This window comes from Nerophis ophidion, linkage group LG20 (genome assembly GCF_033978795.1).
Source record: "Nerophis ophidion isolate RoL-2023_Sa linkage group LG20, RoL_Noph_v1.0, whole genome shotgun sequence".
NCBI classification, from domain to species: Eukaryota; Metazoa; Chordata; class Actinopteri; order Syngnathiformes; family Syngnathidae; genus Nerophis; species Nerophis ophidion.
Window position 1 is genome coordinate 38,296,848 of NC_084630.1, and position 20,670 is coordinate 38,317,517.

The 20,670-nt window shown below is 42.6% G+C and overlaps 1 long non-coding RNA gene across 1 annotated transcript in view; it reads right to left on the minus strand.

Annotated features, from left to right (window-relative positions):
* LOC133539116 (uncharacterized) overlaps positions 1-19,746 on the minus strand; it is a 1,110,877-nt gene extending 1,091,131 nt beyond the window's left edge. Inside the window, exon 1 of the long non-coding RNA XR_009803188.1 lies at positions 19,282-19,746. This is a non-coding gene — a long non-coding RNA (uncharacterized LOC133539116). The remainder of the gene's footprint in view (positions 1-19,281) is intronic.
* Between the last annotated feature and the right edge of the window lie 924 nt (positions 19,747-20,670).

Below are 20,670 nucleotides of genomic sequence, written 5' to 3' on the forward strand. Positions count from 1 at the left end.
TCGCATCCCGGCGCTCGCTAATGTACAAGCCGGACACGTTCCCCTCCTGGGGGTCTTTGCACTCGTGTCCCGCCGGCCCCAACAGATGCAGTCGTGGTGCCAAAGAAAACTCATTTTATGCTTTCAATTCATTCAAATTAATTGTGGAAGCAATTGTGAGATAAATTTGTAATTTCCTGCCTGACATTTTAATTTAAAAAAAAAAAAGTAATTTCTCTGCCACAGCGGGGCAGTGACACTTCTGCCCCAAGTTGGAAGAAAAGGAGCAATATACACTTCAGGCCAAAAGTTTAGACACACATTCTCATTTCAGTGTGTTTTCTTTATTTTCATGACTATTTACATTGTAAACCCCGTTTCAATATGAGTTGGGAAATTGTTTTAGATGTAAATATAAACGGAATACAATGATTTGCAAATCCTTTTCAACCCATATTCAGTTGAATATGCTACAAAGACAACATATTTGATGATCAAACCCATTTTTTTTTTGCAAATAATCAATAAAGGGGAACATTATCACAATTTCTGAAGGGTTAAAACCAATAAAAATCAGTTCCCAGTGGCTTATTTTATTTTTCGAAGTTTTTCTCTAAATTTTACCCATCACGCAATATCGCGAAAAACGGCTTCAAAGTGCCTGATTTTAACCGTCGTTATATCCACCCGTCTATTGTCCTGTGACGTCACTGCGTGAAGCCACCAGAGACAAACATGGCGGATAGCACAGAAAGGTATAGCATAGTAGCTCGGATTCAGACTCGGATTTCAGCGGCACAAGCGATTCGACAGATTACGCATGTATTGAAACGGATGGTTGGAGTGTGGAGGCAGATAGCGAAAACGAAATTGAAGAAAAACTGAAGCTATTGAGCCATATCACGACAGACAGCGGCACGGGAGGAAGCACGGACGAATTCGCCGATCGCCTTCTAACCAACGATTGGTATGTGTTTGTTTGGCATTAAATGTGGGTGGAAGGAAAGGCTGGATGCAAATATAGCTGCAAATGAGGCATAATGATGCAATATGTACATACAGCTAGCCTAAATAGCATGTTAGCATCGATTAGCTTGCAGTCATGCTGTGACCAAATGTCTGATTAGCACACTCCACATAAGTCAATAACATCAACAAAACTCACCTTTGTGATTTCGTTGACTTTATCGTTGGAAATGCATCTGCTTTGAGTGTCGCAGGATATCCACACATTTTTGTCATCCCTGCCATCTCTGTCGTAGCATAGCTGTCGTCGGTACAGTGTGCAGAACAAACAAGGGACTTTCGCATCTTTTGGCCACTGGTGCAACTTGAATCCGTCTCTGTTGGTGTTTTTACACCCTCCGACAACACACCGACGAGGCATGATGTCTCCAAGGTACGGAAAACAGTCGAAAAAACGGAAAATAACAGAGCTGATTTGACTTGGTGTGTGTAATGTGTTTGATAAAATGGCGGATTGCTTCATGTTGTGACGTCACGGGTGAAAGGTCTTTGCTCCGACAGGCGAACAATTGAAAGGCGTTTAAATCGCCAAATTCACCCTTTTAGAGTTCAGAAATCGGTTAAAAAAACATATGGTCTTTTTTCTGCAACATCAAGGTATATATCGAAGCTTACATAGGTCTGGTGATAATGTTCCTTTTAACTTTAGAATTTGATGCCAGCAACACGTGGCAAAAAAGTTGAGAAAGGTGGCTATAAATGCTGATAAAGTTGAGGAATGTTCATCAAACACTTATTTGGAACATCCCACAGGTGTGCAGGCTCACTGGGAACAGGTGGGTGCCATGATTGGGTATAAAAACAGCTACCCAAAAAATGCTCAGTCTTTCACAAGAAAGGATGGGGCGAGGTACACCCCTTTGTCCACAACTGCGTGAGCAAATAGTCAAACAGTTTAAGAACAATGTTTCTCAAAGTGCAATTGCAAGAAATTTAGGGATTTCAACATCTACAGTCCATAATATCATCAAAAGGTTCAGATAATCTAGAGAAATCCCTCCACATAAGCGGCATGGCCGGAAACCAACATTGAATGACCGTGACCTTCGATCTCTCAGACAGCACTGTATCAAAAACCGACATCAATCTCTAAAGGATATCACCACATAGGCTCAGGAACACTTAAAAAAAACACTGTCACTAAATACAGTTCGTAGCTGCATCTGTAAGTGCAAGTTAAAGCTCTACTATGCAAAGCCAAAGCCATTTATCAACAACATCCAGAAGCGCTGCCGGCTTCTCTGGGCCCGAGATCATCTAAGATGGACTGATGCAAAGTGGAAAAGTGTTCTGTGGTCTGACGAGTCCACATTTCAAATTGACCAAAGGGGAAGCGAACCATCCAGACTGTTATCGATGCAAAGTCCAAAAGCCAGCATGTGTGATGGTATGGGGGTGTATTAGTGCCCAAGGCATGGGTAACTTACACATCTGTGAAGGCACCATTAATGCTGAAAGGTACATACAGGTTTTGGAACAACATATGCTGTTATCTCAGCGCCGTCTTTTTCATGGACGCCCCTGCTTATTTCAGCAATACAATGCCAAGCCACATTCAGCACGGGTTACAACAGCGTGGCTTCGTAGTAAAAGAGTGCGGGTACTTTCCTGGCCCGCCTGCAGTCCAGACCTGTCTCCCATGGAAGATGTGTGGCGCATTATGAAGCGTAAAATACGACAGCGGAGACCCCGGACTGTTGAAGGACTGAAGCTCTACATGAAACAAGAATGGGAAAGAATTCCACTTTCAAAGCTTCAAAAATTAGTTTCCTCAGTTCCCAAACGTTTATTGAGTGTTGTTAAAAGAAAAGGTGATGTAACACAGTGGTGAACATGCCCTTTCCCAACTACTTTGGCACATGTTGCAGCCATGAAATTATAAGTTAATTATTAATTGCAAAAAAAATAGGATTTATGAGTTTGAACATCAAATAGCTTGTCTTTGTAGTCTATTCAATTGAATATGGGTTGAAAATGATTTGCAAATCATTGTATTCTGTTTATATTTACATTTAACACAATTTCCCAACTCTTATGGAAACGGGGTTTGTAGATTTTCACATCAAAACTATGAATGAACACATGTAATGAAGACAAAGGAGCGACTCTTTCTCAGCCTCCTCCGACCACAGGTGCAACATGCCCAAGACAGCCTGCAGTTTGCGTACCAGGCAGGCGTTGGTGTGGAGGATGCAATCCTTTCCCTGCTTCATCGAGCCCACTCACACCTGGATAAGGGAAATGGCACTGTGAGGATCCTGTTCCTGGACTTCTCGAGTGCCTTTAATACTATCCAGCCCCGCTTTCTCCAGGACAAGCTGGACAGAATGCGAGTGGACCCCTGCCTGGTTGCCTGGATTTCATACTACCTCACCGATAGGCCACAGTATGACAGACTGAAGGACATCACGTCTGACACTGTGATCAGCAGCACCGGAGGAACAGTGCTGGCCCCTCTTCTCTTCACTCTGTACACCGCTGACTTCTGCTACAACTCCGAGCTGTGTCACATCCAGAAGTACGCGGATGACACATCCATCTTCGGGTGCATCAGGGACGGCAGAGAGGAGGAATTTCGGAGCCTGATGAGGGACTTTGTTGTCTGGTGCCACACGAACCTCTTGCAGCTCAATCCGTCAAAGACCAAAGAGCTTGTCATTGACTTTGGGAGGTCGAGTCCAAGGTCACAAGCTATTGTGATCGCGGGAGTCCAGGTACAGACTGTGGACTCATTCAAGTACCTCGAGGTGTGGGTGGACCATAAGCTGGACTGGTCTGTTAACACGGACCACTTGTACAGGAAAGGACAGAGCAGGCTGTACTTCCTGAGGAGGCTGCTCTCCTTCAACATTTGTAAAAAAAAACTTTTGTGGATGTACTACCAGTCTGTGGTTGCCATTGTTCTGTACTATATTTTAGTGTGCCGGGGGGGCAGTACATCTAAGAATGACAGCTCCAGACTGGAGAAACTGATTAGGCGGGCTGCTTCTACGATCGGAATAAAACACCCAGCATTGTCCCACCCACACAACCATCTGATTGGTTACATATATAGCGGTAAGAGCCAATCAGCAGTGCGTATTCAGAGGGCATGTAGTCAGTGTCTAGCAGATAAGTGTCTAGCAGGTGAGCAGTGGACTCTCCCCAAATTATAATAAAAACCTCCCAGTCAACGTTTTAGAAACAAACTGCAGCAGAGCTCGCTTGCAGTCCTGGCTTGAGGTGAAGGCTAATTAACTTTTAGCGTAATGTTAGCTCATTTTGCGGTGTGTGTGTGTGTGTGTGCGTGCGTGTATGCTAGTGATATAATAATGTAATTGCATCATTAGGCCTACATGAACTCCATGGTGTTCAGGGATGAATGGTCTCCCTTTCAGCTATAGTTACATTAATTATTGGTAATGTAGCAGCCTAGTTTGAATGGCAGGGTCCCTGCTATCACATTTTGATAAAAATATAACATTTACATAATAAAAATCAACTACAGGCTTCCCAAATGCTGTACTAAAATTAAGCATGAGTTGACTTGAAACTGTTTTTTGTTGCACTTTTTATATGTGGAATAAATTTCAATCTGAGCATCAAGTTGAGGCAGTTAATGATGATTAACGTGAGCAGAATTATTATAGTGTTCCCAATGTTCAAAGGATAAAGCCATTGTTTACAAATTTGGTAAATAAATAACCAAAAAAATAACATTTTGTTGTTTTCTTACTGTACCGAAAATGAACCGAACCTTGACCTCTAAACCGAGGTACGTACCGAACCGAAATTGTTGTGTACCGTTACACCCCTAGTATGTAGGTGTGTACTGTATTTGTCTATGTATGTGGGACAGTCCGATCCAACATAGAAGGCAGCAACTTTCTGAAGTGTGCCCAAAGGTGTGGCCTTCATGGACTATACAGGTTGTGTCTTCTTCATTGGGCCACAACCTTATTTCAAAGTCAAGTCTCTGCAGCCAGGCGGCCATTTATTCCTCCGGCAGGCAAAACAATATGGATTCCACCGCAGCTGCAGAGGTTCATAATGTTAGCTTTAGCTGCGGGCTACTAGCCATCAATATCACACATCCTGCTAGAGGATACCACCCCCCCCGCCACCCTTACAGGATTTTAAGCAGAGGTCCGTCGCTGCTGTCGCTACCTTTCATCTCCTATCAAATCAGCCGCCGTCGTCCCGCAGCAAAGTGACACAAAGTCTCTCGTGCTTTTAGTGGCACCTCGATCACATTCCATATCACGAATGACTTATTCATTCCTTCGTGGGAGGAATGAGGGAGCCACAGAAAGGTGCCCCTTACCACCCCCCGTCCCGTACGGTACTGAAAAAGAGGTACCGTCTATTTCTGTCGCTCGAGGTAGAAAGCTGCTCCTACGTAACAAGACTACGTTTGGATTGACACTTTCGAATATGTTTATTGCTGCGGTTGCGGTTTGAATGTAAAATGGAAATATAAAAAATGGTAAATAGTAGAGCAGGGCTCGGATTTAACCACGGCAGCTCCCGTCGTTTGCCGCACTGCCCTAAAAAAAATTAACCAGCATCGGCGGCAAGAGCATGCCGTGACCGCCCTTGACTTTTTACTCGTTAATGGACGAGGGATGTATCCATAAATGGTATAATGATCATTTGCAATAAATTTCCAGACAGTTAGTAATATGTCACATTTTTTAATTACCGAAAACCTGTCATTTGTTAATGCATTTTAGGCAACAATAAGTCAGGCGCATGCGCACTAGATAATCATGGCGGACAAACTACACTGAACAATTAAACAAGGCGACACGGTAAAGAATCTGGGTATTATCTTCGACCCAACTCTCTCCTTTGAGGCACACATTAAAAGCGTTACTAAAACGGCCTTCTTTCATCTCCGTAACATCGCTAAAATTCGCTCCATTCTGTCCACTAAAGACGCTGAGATCATTATCCATGCGTTTGTTACGTCTCGCCTCGACTACTGTAACGTATTATTTTCAGGTCTCCCCATGTCTAGCATTAAAAGATTACAGTTGGTACAAAATGCGGCTGCTAGACTTTTGACAAGAACAAGAAAGTTTGATCACATTACGCCTGTACTGTATATACCTTTATATACATATATACATACATATATACCTATACTGGCTCACCTGCACTGGCTTCCTGTGCACTTAAGATGTGACTTTAAGGTTTTACTACTTACGTATAAAATACTACACGGTCTAGCTCCATCCTATCTTGCCGATTGTATTGTACCATATGTCCCGGCAAGAAATCTGCGTTCAAAGGACTCCGGCTTATTAGTGATCCCCAAAGCCCAAAAAAAGTCTGCGGGCTGTAGAGCTTTTTCATTTCGGGCTCCAGTACTCTGGAATGCCCTCCCGGTAACAGTTCGAGATGCCACCTCAGTAGAAGCATTTAAGTCTCACCTTAAAACTCATTTGTATACTCTAGCCTTTAAATAGACTCCCTTTTTAGACCAGTTGATCTGCCGTTTCTTTTCTTTTTCTTCTATGTCCCACTCTCCTTTGTGGAGGGAGTCCGGTCCGATCCGGTGGCCATGTACTGCTCGCCTGTGTATCGGCTGGGGACATCTCTGCGCTGCTGATCAGCCTCCGCTTGGGATGGTTTCCTGCTGGCTCCGCTGTGAACGGGACTCTCGCTGCTGTGTTGGACCCGCTTTGGACTGGACTCTCGCGACTGTGTTGGATCCATTATGGATTGATCTTTCACAGTATCATGTTCTCATATGTTCTCATAGTCATCAGTATCATCAGTATCACAGTATCACGTTCTCATAGTCATTATTGTCACCGATGTCCCACTGGGTGTGAGTTTTCCTTGCCCGAGGATGTCGTAGTGGTTTGTGCAGCCCTTTGAGACACTAGTGATTTAGGGCTATATAAGTAAACATTGATTGATTGATTGACTTTGCTCCCTCGGAGTAAACGGAGCCGAGCGCTTGGTTCAATGTCATTACCCCTCGCTTCCTGGCGTGCATTTAGGAGCGCACTGCTGTGTTTAGATGGAGACAAGGTGTGGACAATATTGGAAACAGACGCACTTGTCCCCACACTAAAAGCTTACAGCGAAGGAAAAAACTATTTGATGTTGCTTTTCTTTTCTCAACAGAGCGTCCATCAGCTGCTGTGACTGAGAGTTAATGAGGTGAGGAAACACGCAGCAGGCGATGTGTCGTGAACGTTGTCACAACTTGTTTATAAAGTATTTAGTTTGTTTACCGGGATTTTCATTTCTCCTTTATTTAACTGCAAACTGTATCAATATTCAAATAACACCAGTACTAGCTAAAATTGAACGGAGGCTGTGATGATTGTATATTCGATGTTGAGAGGTATCACTCCTGTTTTATTACATTTTTTTGTTGGCCAAACTGTTCTACTGAACCACTAGGGAGTTGTTGGAGAAGAACAAAGCTTGTTTATTAGACTTCATCTTCATTAGCCAAACTGATTTGTGTTTTATTTTCATACCAAAAAGTAAACACGTTTTTTTTTTTTTTTTTTACATTCATTGTGTTTTTTACAAGTCACTAAGGTGTTACTTCAAAAATCATTATTGTGACACATCACTTTGTTAATGTTTAATTGTGTATAGTTAATTCCTATAAGACATATTTCTGTTCAAACTCTTAATTGATCCGTCCCGATACAGCATCGACATGTACAGTACATAAATTTAAAAAATAAATAAACAGTAAATAAAAAAACCTCCCTCTATCAACATGTAAAAATAAAGATAAAGGCATCATGTAATGACAAAAAGCTGACAAGTTGATATTATCAAATGAAAAAAAAAAAATTAAATTAAAAAGTTGTCTTTATATATTGGATAACGTTTTTCTATAGTCTTTTTATTAGACATTACAAATGAAGTGATGGTATTACGTTCACACCCCATCACTTCTTTACCTAACAATCAGTAACAATGATTTCAATATTGACGACAATAATCTTAATTATTACTTTGGCCATAATTAGCAGCCTGAGATCACATACATGAACACTATTTTTATCTATATGGACAAAAAGTACAGTTATGTCTTATGGCCATATATATATATATATATATATATACACATACATACAGTATATGCATGCCTTGGAGACCCCGCCTTGAAAGAAAATAATGTTTGCCTTGGTGTCCTTCTAACTAGCCTTGGTGCCCAAAAATATGAGCCCTCCCTTAAGACAACACTTGCCTTGACCTTAAAAAGTTAAAATTTGAGGCCTGGTACAGCATATTTATCTTTGAGAAAAGGTACAGCTTTGTATCAATTTCTAAAGCTAAACAATGCACAAATTGATGTTGTCAGCCATGTTTTTTGTTTACTTTTGACTGAAATGATGACGAGGTAGAACCGCCTTACTTGGAATTACTTCCGAGCAGAGTGCAGTGCAAGAATAAAGTATGCACAGCATACCTGAATTTTGCTGGTCAATGCTCATAATGCATTGTTAAGAAAATAGTATTGGATCTAGGGGTGCCTTAAAATCGTCAACTGTTATGCGACTCGATTCGGAAAAGTCTAACTCAAAAATTAAACATAAGGCGCATTGTCAGAGATTGAAATCGTGGGAGGGATGCCATGTGAATAATCGAGGCTCCCTGAATACAGCCAACAAAAACAACTTGGAAATGAAAAGACAAGATACTTAACGTTTAAAATGGTAAAATATATATATTTTTTTGCAGATATTAGCTCATTTGGAATTTGATGCCTGCAACATGCTTCAAAATAGCTGGCACAGTTGGCAAAAAAGTTGAGGAATGTTCATCAAACACTTATTTGGAACATCCCACAGGTGAACAGGTTAATTGGGAACAGGTGGGTGCCATGATTGGGTATAAAAGCAGATCCATGAAATGCTCAGTCATTAACAAACAGGGATGGGGCGTGGGTCACCCACTTTGTCTACAAAAGTGTGAGCAAATAGTCGAACGGTTTAAGAACATTTCTCAACCAGATATTGCAAGGAATTTGGGGATTTCACCATCTACGGTCCGTAATATCAAACGGTTAAGAGAATCTGGATGAATCACTGCACGTAAGCCATGATATTACGAACCTTTGATCCCTCAGGCGGTGCTGCAGCAAAAAGCGACATCAGTGTGTAAAGGATATCACCACATAGGCTCAGGAACACTTCAGAAAACTACTGTCGTCGCTACATCTGTAAGTGCAAGTTAAAACTCTATTGTGCAAAACCAAAGCCATTTATCAACAACGCCCAGAAATGCCGCTGGCTTCGCTGGGCCGAGCTCACCTAAGATTGACTGTTGCAAAGTGGAAAAGTGTTTTGTGGTCTGACGAGTCCACATTTGAAATTGTTTTTGGAAACTGTGGACATTGTGTCCGCCGGACCAAAGAGGGAAATAACCATCCGGATTGTTATAGGGGCAAAGTTCAAAAGTCCGCATCTGTGATGGTCTCCTCAGTTCCCAAACGTTTACTGAGTGTTGTTAAAAGGAAATGCCATGTAATACAGTGGTAAAAACGCCCCGTGACAATTATTTTGCATGTGTTGCTGCCATTAAATTCTAATTTGAATTGAAGTATTTATTTCAAACCTGCACAGAACAACAACACACATTTTTTTTCTTTTTCATTTTGGCAGAGACATTTATGCAAGGCTTGAAAAGGGGTTGGATGAAGCAGATGCTTATAATATCCCAACCCCTCTCACTCATTCAACATTTAACATAAACAATATAAGAACAATACTATACAAACAAAAAACAAGAACAACTCCTATACACTAACAATACAATAGTACCACTGTTACTATGAGACAAGACGAGACAACGCACGCACGCGCACACACACACACACACACACACACACACACACACACACACACACACACACACACACACACACACACACACACCAAACACTCTCTGACCATACAGCTCTCTCCCATCGCTCTGTGCTGAGGGCATCACTCTCTTTCCTCCTCCTACTTCTTCAGTACTTCTTTTTTAAACAGTGTTTTAAATTGAATCATCTTAGGACACGTTTTAGTTTATGATTATTTGCAAGAATAAATTAAGTTTCTCATTTCCAACATTAAATATCTTGTCTTTGCAGTCCATTCAAATGAGTATAAGTTGAAAAGGATTTTTGTTTTTATTTATGTCATATCTGTGTGATCATGTTTTGTTTTAGTCATGTTCGGTTTTGCTTTTGGACTCTTTGTGCACTTTTGTTTGTTTTGTCACCATAGCAACCCATTAGTTTTCACCTGTCGAGTCACGCACCTGTTTTCACTGATCATGTCACTGCTATTTAAGCCGGTCTGTTTCTATTGATCTCTTTGCACCCCTTTTCCCTGCACTGCTGGAGCGTTTTGAGTTCATTGAGATTTTGTTAGTTTTTAGGTTAGGTAAGCTCAGCTTTTGATAGCCTGTTAAATTCCTCCCTTTTTGGATCCCTTGCCTTGTGAAGTGAAGTGAAGTGAATTATATTTATATAGCGCTTTTTCTCTAGTGACTCAAAGCGCTTTATATAGTGAAACCCAATATCTAAGTTACATTCAAACCAGTGTGGGTGGCACTGGGAGCAGGTGGGTAAAGTGTCTTGCCCAAGGACACAACGGCAGTGACTAGGATGGCAGAAGCAGGAATTTAACCTGCAACCCTCAAGTTGCTGGCACGGCCACGCTACCAACCGAGCTAAACCGCTGAATCGCAACGTAACATTTCCGATGTTTTCTCGTAACATTTTTACATTAAGTCCATTTTCTGGTTTTCCGAGTTATAATAGCCCACTACAATAAAATCAAATAAAAAAATTACGATGAAAGAAATTCTTAATTTCTAAAAAATAAAGAGATTCAAATTCGAATGTGACATTAAAAAAACATAGCTTTATGTAAACAAAGCAGGAGTAGCTGGAACAATGTAGCTAAATTTTAATATTACGAAATTTTCCCCGAAAGAATAACAATGTAACATTTCCGATGTTATCTCATAATATTTCTACTTTAAGTAAATTTTCTGGTTTTCCGAGTTATAAAAAGCCACTAGAATAAAGTAAGAATCTCACATGACTAAATCGCTGCAAGGAAAGTTTTGAGGAATGTATCAATGATGTCAAAATAAAGTTGCGATGTTACGGGACAAAATAATTCGAAATAAATCTCTATTTTCAAAGTCCTGCATCTGTGTCCAGAGTCCTGTTCAAGTCGTGACAGTACACCTTGGCCAGTATGGACACAGCAGGATTGAAGCAGTTGGCTGCGGCGCTTCAAGCGCAGGAATCCCGCCTCTCCGCTCATGAGGAGCGGGTGGCAGTCATGGGCCAGGGAATCTAGGGGATCGCTCGAACCCAGGAGAACTTCAAGACCGCTGTTACCACTCGGGTGGGCCAACTTGTGAAAACAGGTGCGTGACTCGACAGGTGAAAACTAATGGGTTGCTATGGTGACAAAACAAACAAAAGTGCACAAAGAGTCCAAAAACAAAACCGAACATGAATAAAAAAAAACATGATCACAGACACATGACAATTTAAGAATTACACATTGTGCCAACTTCACTGGTTTTGGGCTTTGTGAATCAGTGGTTTTAGCCGCATGTATGTTTGTCCTCACAGAAATGTTGCCGTTTCCATTCCTCAACAAAATAATAATAAAACGGTTCAAAGTGTCAAGTAACAAAATCCAACACAACTTCCACAATGCTATAAACTTGTCTTGGTACTTTTTTGTGTCCACTCCAGTGCACCGACGGGGCCCACTTAGGACCCCCACTCGCCGCCTCGTCACTTGAACTCCGCGTTCCGCAAACCCTGCATCTCAATCTCCGCCTCCTCGCATCTGTGCACATCTGCGTCGCCCAACTGGCGTGCGATTAAAGAGAAATGAGCCGCGCTGTTAGTTTACGAAAGAAGGGGGCAAAAACGACATAATGCAGTTTGTGTGTCACCGTCAATTTGGCGCTCGCTGAAACTTTCAAAGAGCCGATGAATAATTGGAGAGGAGCGCAAATAAGAAAAAAAAAAAAGGGGGACGAGGGGTTGTCGGCGGGCGAAAAGAAATAGAGGCAATGTGTGTGTGTGTGAGAAACAGTGTTATTCATCTGAGTCTTTGTCACATGTTGAGAGATGCACTCCGTCTCCCAAGGGTGGGCTTTGACACGCTGCAGTTCAAACAAAGTCAACAACTGTTCTACTCTGATGCACACTTTAGTCTTGCTGGAGGCGAGGTTGCCTACCTGACTTCCTTCCTTCCTGCCGTGGCGCCGCACTTTGCCTGGCAGGGGGAGCAATCGTCGTGAAAGATCTCGCCTTCTTCTGCGAGCGAGAGACTGTTTTTTTTTTTCGTTATTTACATGAAACGAGAAGGTCGTCTTTCATGAAGGCGCCGAAGCAGAAAAGGGGACCGCGAACGCAGCGTGACACACAACAAACCTCCCTGTCTCTGTTCTCATAAGGATGCCCGGGGAGAGTGTTTAACGTCGCACGTGTCAGGTCTGGGAGTTAGTGCGGTGATGACATATTTAACCGTTTGCTTGAAGTGAAGAGCGGATGCAATCACTGGATGAGTTAACGTAGTTCGAGTTACTTACTGCTAGGTAGCGTTGTACGACTCTAGACTTGTCTTGCGACTGATATTAAGACTACTTTTGGGGTTGGAGCTCTCGTCCTCTATTGTATTTTAACTTGCTCTTGTCTTGAAATCAATAATTTAAATTCAAGATTTTTTTTCCTGACTCAATAAAGTGTCTGCCTAACCTCGGACAAAGAGAGGACTCAGGATCCGTATTCTCAAGACCATTAAAGACCAAAACTAACCATAGAGACAGAAGGGCTTCATTTAATCCATCAAATATATGAATCTGTCCCCGGGTTGGGGGTTAAGGTTACAGAGGTCTTTGATACAAAAACATTTACCCTCACATTTTGTCTTCAAACTTGGTCCCAACTCCTCAAATTGTTTGTCAAATCCTCATGGTGTTTGCCTCGATTTGATCTCCGCTCCTCAAAGGCTTGGCCTCAACTTGGTCCCAACTCCTCAAACTGTTGGTCAACTCCTCAAAGGCTTGCCCTCAACTTGGTCCCAACTCCTCATATTGTTGGTCAACTCCTCAAATTGTTGGTCTAATCCTCATGGTGTTGGCCTCGACTCAGCCTCAACTTGGTCCCAACTCCTCAAACTGTTGGTCAACTCCTCAAAGGCTTGCCCTCAACTTGGTTCCAACTCCTCATATTGTTGGTCAATTCCTCAAATTGTTGGTCTAATCCTCATGGTGTTGGCCTCGACTCAGCCTCAACTTGGTCCCAACTCCTCAAATTGTTGGTCAAATCCTCATGGTGTTGGCCTCGACTTGATCCCAACTCCTCAAAGGCATGGCCTCAACTTGGTCCCAACTCCTCTAATTGTGGGTCAAATCTTCATAGTGTTGGCCTCGACTCGGTCTCAACTCCTCAAAGGCTTGGCCTCAACTTGGTCCCAACTCCTCAAATTGTTGGTCTAATCCTCATGGTGTTGGCCTCGACTCTGCCTCAACTTGGTCCTAACTCCTCAAATTGTTGGTCAAATCCTCATGGTGTTGGCCTCGACTTCGTCTCAACTCCCCAAAGGCTTGGCCTCAACTTGGTCACAACTCCCCAAATTGTTGGTCAAATCCTCATGGTGTTGGCTTTGACTTGGTGTCAGCTCCTCAAAAGCTTGGCCTTAACTTGGTCCTAACTCCTCAAATTGTTGGGCAAATCCTCATGATGTTGGCCTCGACTTGGTCTCAACTCCTCAAAGGCTTGGCCTCAACTTGGTCCCAACTCTTCAAATTGTTGGTCAAATCCTCATGGTGTTGGCTTTGACTTGGTCTCAGCTCCTCAAAGGCTTAGACTCAACTTGGTCCCAACTCCTCAAATTGTTGGTCAACCCCTCAAAGGTTTGGCCTCAACTTGGTCCCAACTCCTGAAATTGTTTGTAAAATCCTAATAGTTCTGGCCTAGACTTGGTTTCAACTTCTCAAAGGCTTGGCCTCAACTTGGTCCCCACTCCTCAAATTGTTGGTCAAATCCTCATGGTGATGGCCTCAACTTGGTCTAAACTCCTCAAAGGCTTGGCCTTAACTTGGTCCCAACTCCTCAAATTAATGGTCAAATCCTCATGGTGTTGGCCTCGACTTAGTCTCAACTCCTCAAAGGCTCAGCCTCAACTTGGTCCCAACTACTCAAATTGTTGGTTAACTCCTCAAAGGCTTGACCTCAAATTGGTCCCAACTCCTCAAATTGTTGGGCAAATACTCATTGTGTTGGCTTTGCCTTAGTCTCAGCTCCTCAAAGGCTTGGCCTCAACTTGGTCTCAGGTCTTCACATTGTTGGTTAACTCCTCAAAGGCTTGGCCTCAACTTGGTGCCAACTCCTCAAATTGTAGGCAAAATCCTCATGGTGTTGGCCTCGACTTGGTCTTGACTCCTCAAAGGCTTGGCCTCAACTTGGTCCCAACTCCTCAAATTGTTGGTCAAATCCTCATGGTGTTGGCTTTGACCTGGTCTCAGCTCCTCAATGGCTTGGCCCTTAACTTGGTCCCAACTCTTCAAATTGTTGGTCAAATCCTCATGGTGTTGGCTTTGACTTGGTCTCAGCTCATCAAAGGCTTTGCCTCAATTTGGTCCCAACTCCTTAAATTGTTGGTCAAATCCTCATGGTGTTGGATTTGACTTGGTCTCAGCTCCTCAAAGGCTTGTTCTCAACTTGGTCCCAACTCCTTAAAATGTTGGTCAAATCCTCATGGTGTTGGCTTTGACTTGGTCTCAGCTCCTCAAAGGCTTGGCCTCAACTTGGTCCCAACTCCTTAAATTGTTGGTTAACTCCTCCAAGGCTTGGCCTCAACTTGGTCTCAACTCCTCAAATTGTTGGTCAAATCCTCATGGTGTTGGCCTCAACTACTCAAAGGCTTGGTCTCAACTTAGTCCCAACTCCTCAAATTGTCGTTTAACTCCTCAAAGGCCTGGCCTCAACTTGGTCCCAAATCCTCAAATTGTTGGACAACTCCTCAAATACTTGGCCTCAACTCGGTCCCAACTCCTCAAATTGTTGGTCAAATCCTCATGGTGTTGGCTTTGACTTGGTCTCAGCTCCTCAAAGGCTTGTTCTCAACTTGGTCCCAACTCCTTAAAATGTTGGTCAAATCCTCATGGTGTTGGCTTTGACTTGGTCTCAGCTCCTCAAAGGCTTGGCCTCAACTTGGTCCCAACTCCTTAAATTGTTGGTTAACTCCTCAAAGGCTTGGCCTCAACTTGGTCTCAACTCCTCAAATTGTTGGTCAAATCCTCATGGTGTTGGCCTCAACTACTCAAAGGCTTGGTCTCAACTTAGTCCCAACTCCTCAAATTGTCGTTTAACTCCTCAAAGGCCTGGCCCCAACTTGGTCCCAAATCCTCAAATTGTTGGACAACTCCTCAAATACTTGGCCTCAACTCGGTCCCAACTCCTCAAATTGTTGGTCAAATCCTCATGGTGTTGGCTTTAACTTGGTCTCAGCTCCTCAAAGGCTTGGCCTCAACTTGGTCCCAACTCCTCAAATTGTTGGTCAAATCCTCATGGTGTTGGCTTTGACTTGGTCTCAGCTCTTCAAAGGCTTGGCCTCAACTTGGTCCCAACTCCTTAAATTGTTGGTCGAATCAATCAATCAATCAATCAATCAATCAATGTTCATTTATATAGCCCTAAATCACGAGTGCCTCAAAGGGCTGCACAAACCACAACACTATGACATCCTCGGTAGGCCCACATAAGGGCAAGGAAAACTCACACCCAGTGGGACGTCGGTGACAATGATGACCCAATGGGACGTTGGTGACAATGAGGACTATGAGAACCTTGGAGAGGACCACATATGTGGGCAACCCCCACCCCTCTAGGGGACCGAAAGCAATGGATGTCGAGCGTGTCTAACATGATACTGTAAAAAGTTCAGTCCATAGTGGATCCAACACAGCCACGAGAGCTCGTCAAAGGCTTGGCCTCAACTTGGTCTCAACTCCTAAAATTGTTGGTCAAATCCTCATGGTGTTGGCCTCAACTCCTCAAAGGCTTGGTCTCAACTTAGTCCAAACTCCTCAAGTTGTTAGATAGATAGATAGATAGATAGATAGTACTTTATTGATTCCTTCAAGAGAGTTCCTTCAGGAAAATTAAAATTCCAGCAGCAGTGTACAGAGTTGAGATCAATTTAAATAAAAGTAAAAAGTAAACAATGGGGGTTTAAATGGAAACAAAATAGAGAAATATTACAATAAGAATATAAAATAAAAAGCAACAATGGGAATACAAATATAACAGTAAAATAAGAATATAACAAGACAAAGTAGGCAGTAGTGACCACGTTATGAAAACGTATTGCACTGTTATTGTTTTGCATCCCCTGTCATCCTAGTACCCCCCGCCCCAGAGAGGAGTTGTACAGTCTGATGGCGTGTGGGACAAAGGAGTTCTTGAGTCTATTAGTCCTGCATTTGGGATGAAGCAGTCTAGCACTGAACAGGCTCCTCTGGCTACTGATAACGCTATGCAGAGGGTGAGTGGCATCATCCAGGATGCTCACTAGTTTTGTTGATATTTTAATCCAAAGCTTTGGGAGACCATCTTTTCACAACACATTCAATTGGTATCGCCCTAGTTGATCTGCTAATACTACCAAAGTTTCGCCTTTTACACTCTCTCACTCGCCCTCCTCCTCCTCTTCCTCCTCCTCCAGAGCGAATTCCCATATATATTCTCCTTCTTAGCCTGGGACATTTGAGATTAGAAGGATGTTACTGTTGCTAGTTACATACCAAGCTTCAAGGTCTACGCACGCCCAACACTTAGCTGTTTTTAAATATGACGAGGATTCAAAAAAGATATCTATCTCCGTCAATACTCAAGAAAAAAGAAAAAAAAAATTAGGCAATTGTAAAATAAAGTAGCTAGAGAGCAAATTAGTTAAACTGGTGAATGAGAGCTGAAAAAAAACAACAACCTAGATAGACTGCTCAGATAGCAAGCTAGACCTAAACACTGCCTTCCCATTTTATTCGTTCACATCCTCTACGAATACGACTCCACGAAACATCAGTTTCTTGTATTATGTCTTATCTCCTGTGAGAGAAACACTGTCGTCACGATAAGCCTCACAAGGTTTCACCGACCGGAACACAGTAAACACATTTTATTTTACCTGGGGTCACCTCAGCAGTAAGCTTTAATTATTCAATATTTTATGAAGGATGGAGCGAGTTAGACACCAAATCACCTTCACGTCCTGCACACAGACGCTCTAACTCACCTTCTGGCTTTATTTCCCCCAAAACTCCCTGTTCATTCAGTTGAAGCGAACTGGCCGTAGCCTCTGATCTTTCGCTGATCGAGGCCCCACTGGTGTGCCACAAAAGGCCATGACCTCACAACGTGAAGGGGATGTAGGTCCTAATCTTTGTGTACTCTTTGGAAAAAAAAAAAAAAAAGATGCGTTAAATGCTCAGCCCAGTTGAGGGGAACATCTGCTCTTTACCATGGGGGAGCTAGTTTGGTCCACAGCCATGTTGTTGTCTAGGTACATTGTCAAAAGTATTTGGCCACACATCCAAATGATGAGAATCAGGTGTCCTAATCACTTGGCCCGGTGTATAAAATCAAGCACTTAGGCACGGAGACTGTTTTTACAAACATTTGTTAAAGAATGGGCCGCTCTCAGTGATTTCCAGCGTAGAACTGTCATAGGATGCCACCTAGGGCTGGGCGATATGGCCTTTTTTTAATATCCCAATATTTTTAGGCCATGTCAGGATACACCAAATATATCTCCATATTTTGCCTTAGCCTTGAATGAACACTTGATGCATATAATCACAGCAGTATGATGATTCTATGTGTCTACATTCAAACATTCTTCTTCATACTGCATTAATATGCGCTCATTTTAAACATTCATGCAGAGAGGGGCGGTATAGCTCGGTTGGTAGAGCGGCTGTGCCAGCAACTTGAGGGTTGCAGGTTCGATTCCCGCTTCCGCCATCCTAGTCACTGCCGTTGTGTCCTTGGGCAAGACACTTTACCCACGTGCTCCCAGTGCCACCCACACTGGTTTAAATGTAACTTATGTAAAGCGATTTGAGTCACTAGAGAAAAGCGCTATATAAATATAATTCACTTCAGAGGGAAATCACAACTAATTCAATTGACCAAAAGTGTATTTATTAAACAGTTATTAAGCAGTGGCACAAACATTCATTTCATTTCCAAAACAGAAAGTGCAAGATTGTCAGAGACATTTTAAAACAAGCTGATAGTGCACTTTAGTGCATGATGTCGCTAAGATGACATATCAAAACAACACTATATTAAAGTGCACTTTTTGTACAGAACGCCTCTACAATGGTTTAAAACATTGTAGTGTACATGATGGTGTGGGCGTGTGGCACCAAATGGAGATGTTGACATGCGGAGTAACCACTCTTCATTCTCTAGCAGGTGACTTTTCAAATGATGCTACATATTAGCAGTAATGCTACTTTTTGTAGCAATGCTTTAGCACCATACTTGACAAATTACGGTTGTCTGTTCGACATATTCCCACTTGAAGCCGAACCACCGCCAGACGTTGGAACCCCTGCGGTTTTTCTTGGGAATGAATTCTTCCTTAATTTTTTACCAGATTCGCACCTTCTTTCTCTAGTATTACCACTCGCACGACTCCGCTAGCATCACAGCTAACTTTACCATGGCGCTACCTCTCTGCTACGTGATGGCATATACGTATTTGATATATGACGTGACAGTATGTGACTTGTGTAAGAAGGTGCGCTTACTGTCTGTGAGAAGGAGAGACAGGAAAGAGTGGGACGAACCTGCAGTGTAATGCCAGGAGCTAAGAGCAACTGCCTCAGAACGTATACTCCAATATCCCAATTGAGTAATTTTCTATATTGCACAGAGACAACCCCGCGATATATCGAGTATATCGAGTATATCGATATATCGCCCAGTCCTAATAATTGGGTTGTACCTGTATAGCGCTTTTCTACCTTCAAGGTACTCAAAGCGCTTTGACACTACTTCCACATTTACCCATTCACACACACATTCACACACTGATGGAGGGAGCTGCCATGCAAGGCGCTAACCTGCACCCATCAGGAGCAAGGGTGAAGTGTCTTGCTCAGAACACAACGGACGTGACGAGGTTGGTACTAGGTGGGGATTGAACCAGGGACCCTCGGGTTGCGCACGGTCACTCTCCCACTGCGTCACGCCGTCCCTAATGCCACTTGTGTAACAAAGTGAAGTGAAGTGAATTATATTTATATAGCGCTTTTCTCTAGTGACTCAAAGCGCTTTACATAGTGAAACCCAATATCTAAGTTACATTTAAACCAGTGTGGGTGGCACTGGGAGCAGGTGGGTAAAGTGTCTTGCCCAAGGACACAACGGCAGTGACTAGGACGGCGGAGCGGGAATTTAACCTGCAACCCTCAAGTTGCTGGCACGGCCGCTCTACCAACCGAGCTAAGTCATCCCTATTTGCAAAATTCAACATATTTCATTCAAAATCATTTAAATCAAGGGAACATTTAATTTTGTTTTATATATTTATATTTAGTTTTGCGTTTTGTAATCCAACCACAACTTAGATTACTTGGAAGAAAAAAGGTACTATCTGGCAACAGATCCAGGCATATTTAAGAGGTAGAAGTCAAAAACTCTTACAAAATAAAAATAAAAAGTTGGTAAATATATCTCAGTCAAGGTGTGTAACAAATCCTGTTGTGAAATTTCCGCGCTCCTAAATATTTTAAAGTCAACTTTATTAAGGGAAAAGTGAAGAGTTTGGTAAAAACAGCAACTCAACCACCAAGTGGTAGGTCACGTAAACTGACAAGAGAGGGGTCAGCGGATGCTGAAGTGCATAGTGCAAAGACTTTCTGCACAGTCAGTTGCTACAGAGTACACAGAGCACACTTGCCAACCCTCCCAAGAATCTCCCAAGGCGACCATTCTCCCGATTTTTTCCCGATTTCCACCCGGACAACAATATTGGGGGCATGCCTTAAAGGCACTGCCTTTAACGTCCTCTACAACCTGTCGTCACATCCGCTTTTCCTCCATACAAGCAGCGTGCCGGCCCACTCACGTAACATATGTGGCTTATACACACACATAATTAACTGCAAGGCATACTTGGTCAACAGCCATACAGGTCACACTGAGGGTGGCCGTACAAACAACTTTAACACTGTTACAAATATGCGCCACACTCTGAACCCAAACCAAACAAGAATGACAAACACATTTTGGAAGAACATCCACACTGTAACACAACATAAACACAGCAGAACAAATACCCAGAATCCCTTGCAGCACTAACTCTTCCGGGACGCTACAATATACATCCTCCATTCGCCCCTACCCTCTCCACCTCAACCCCGATTACGTCACAATCAAATATTCCACTTTGAAAAATATTTTAGGTGGAAGATTTTGTGTATGCCATAAAAAAACATAGTTTTGTTTGACAAAAAAGGGCGCAAAACAAACAAAAAAACAACATAAAAAAACTAAAATATTTTGAAATAAGGAATAGATGTGAAGTTGATGGAGACTCCAGATATTTAAGCGTTAAATATAAAATGTATGCCCTGCCACACCATTATCATCATTTCATGACC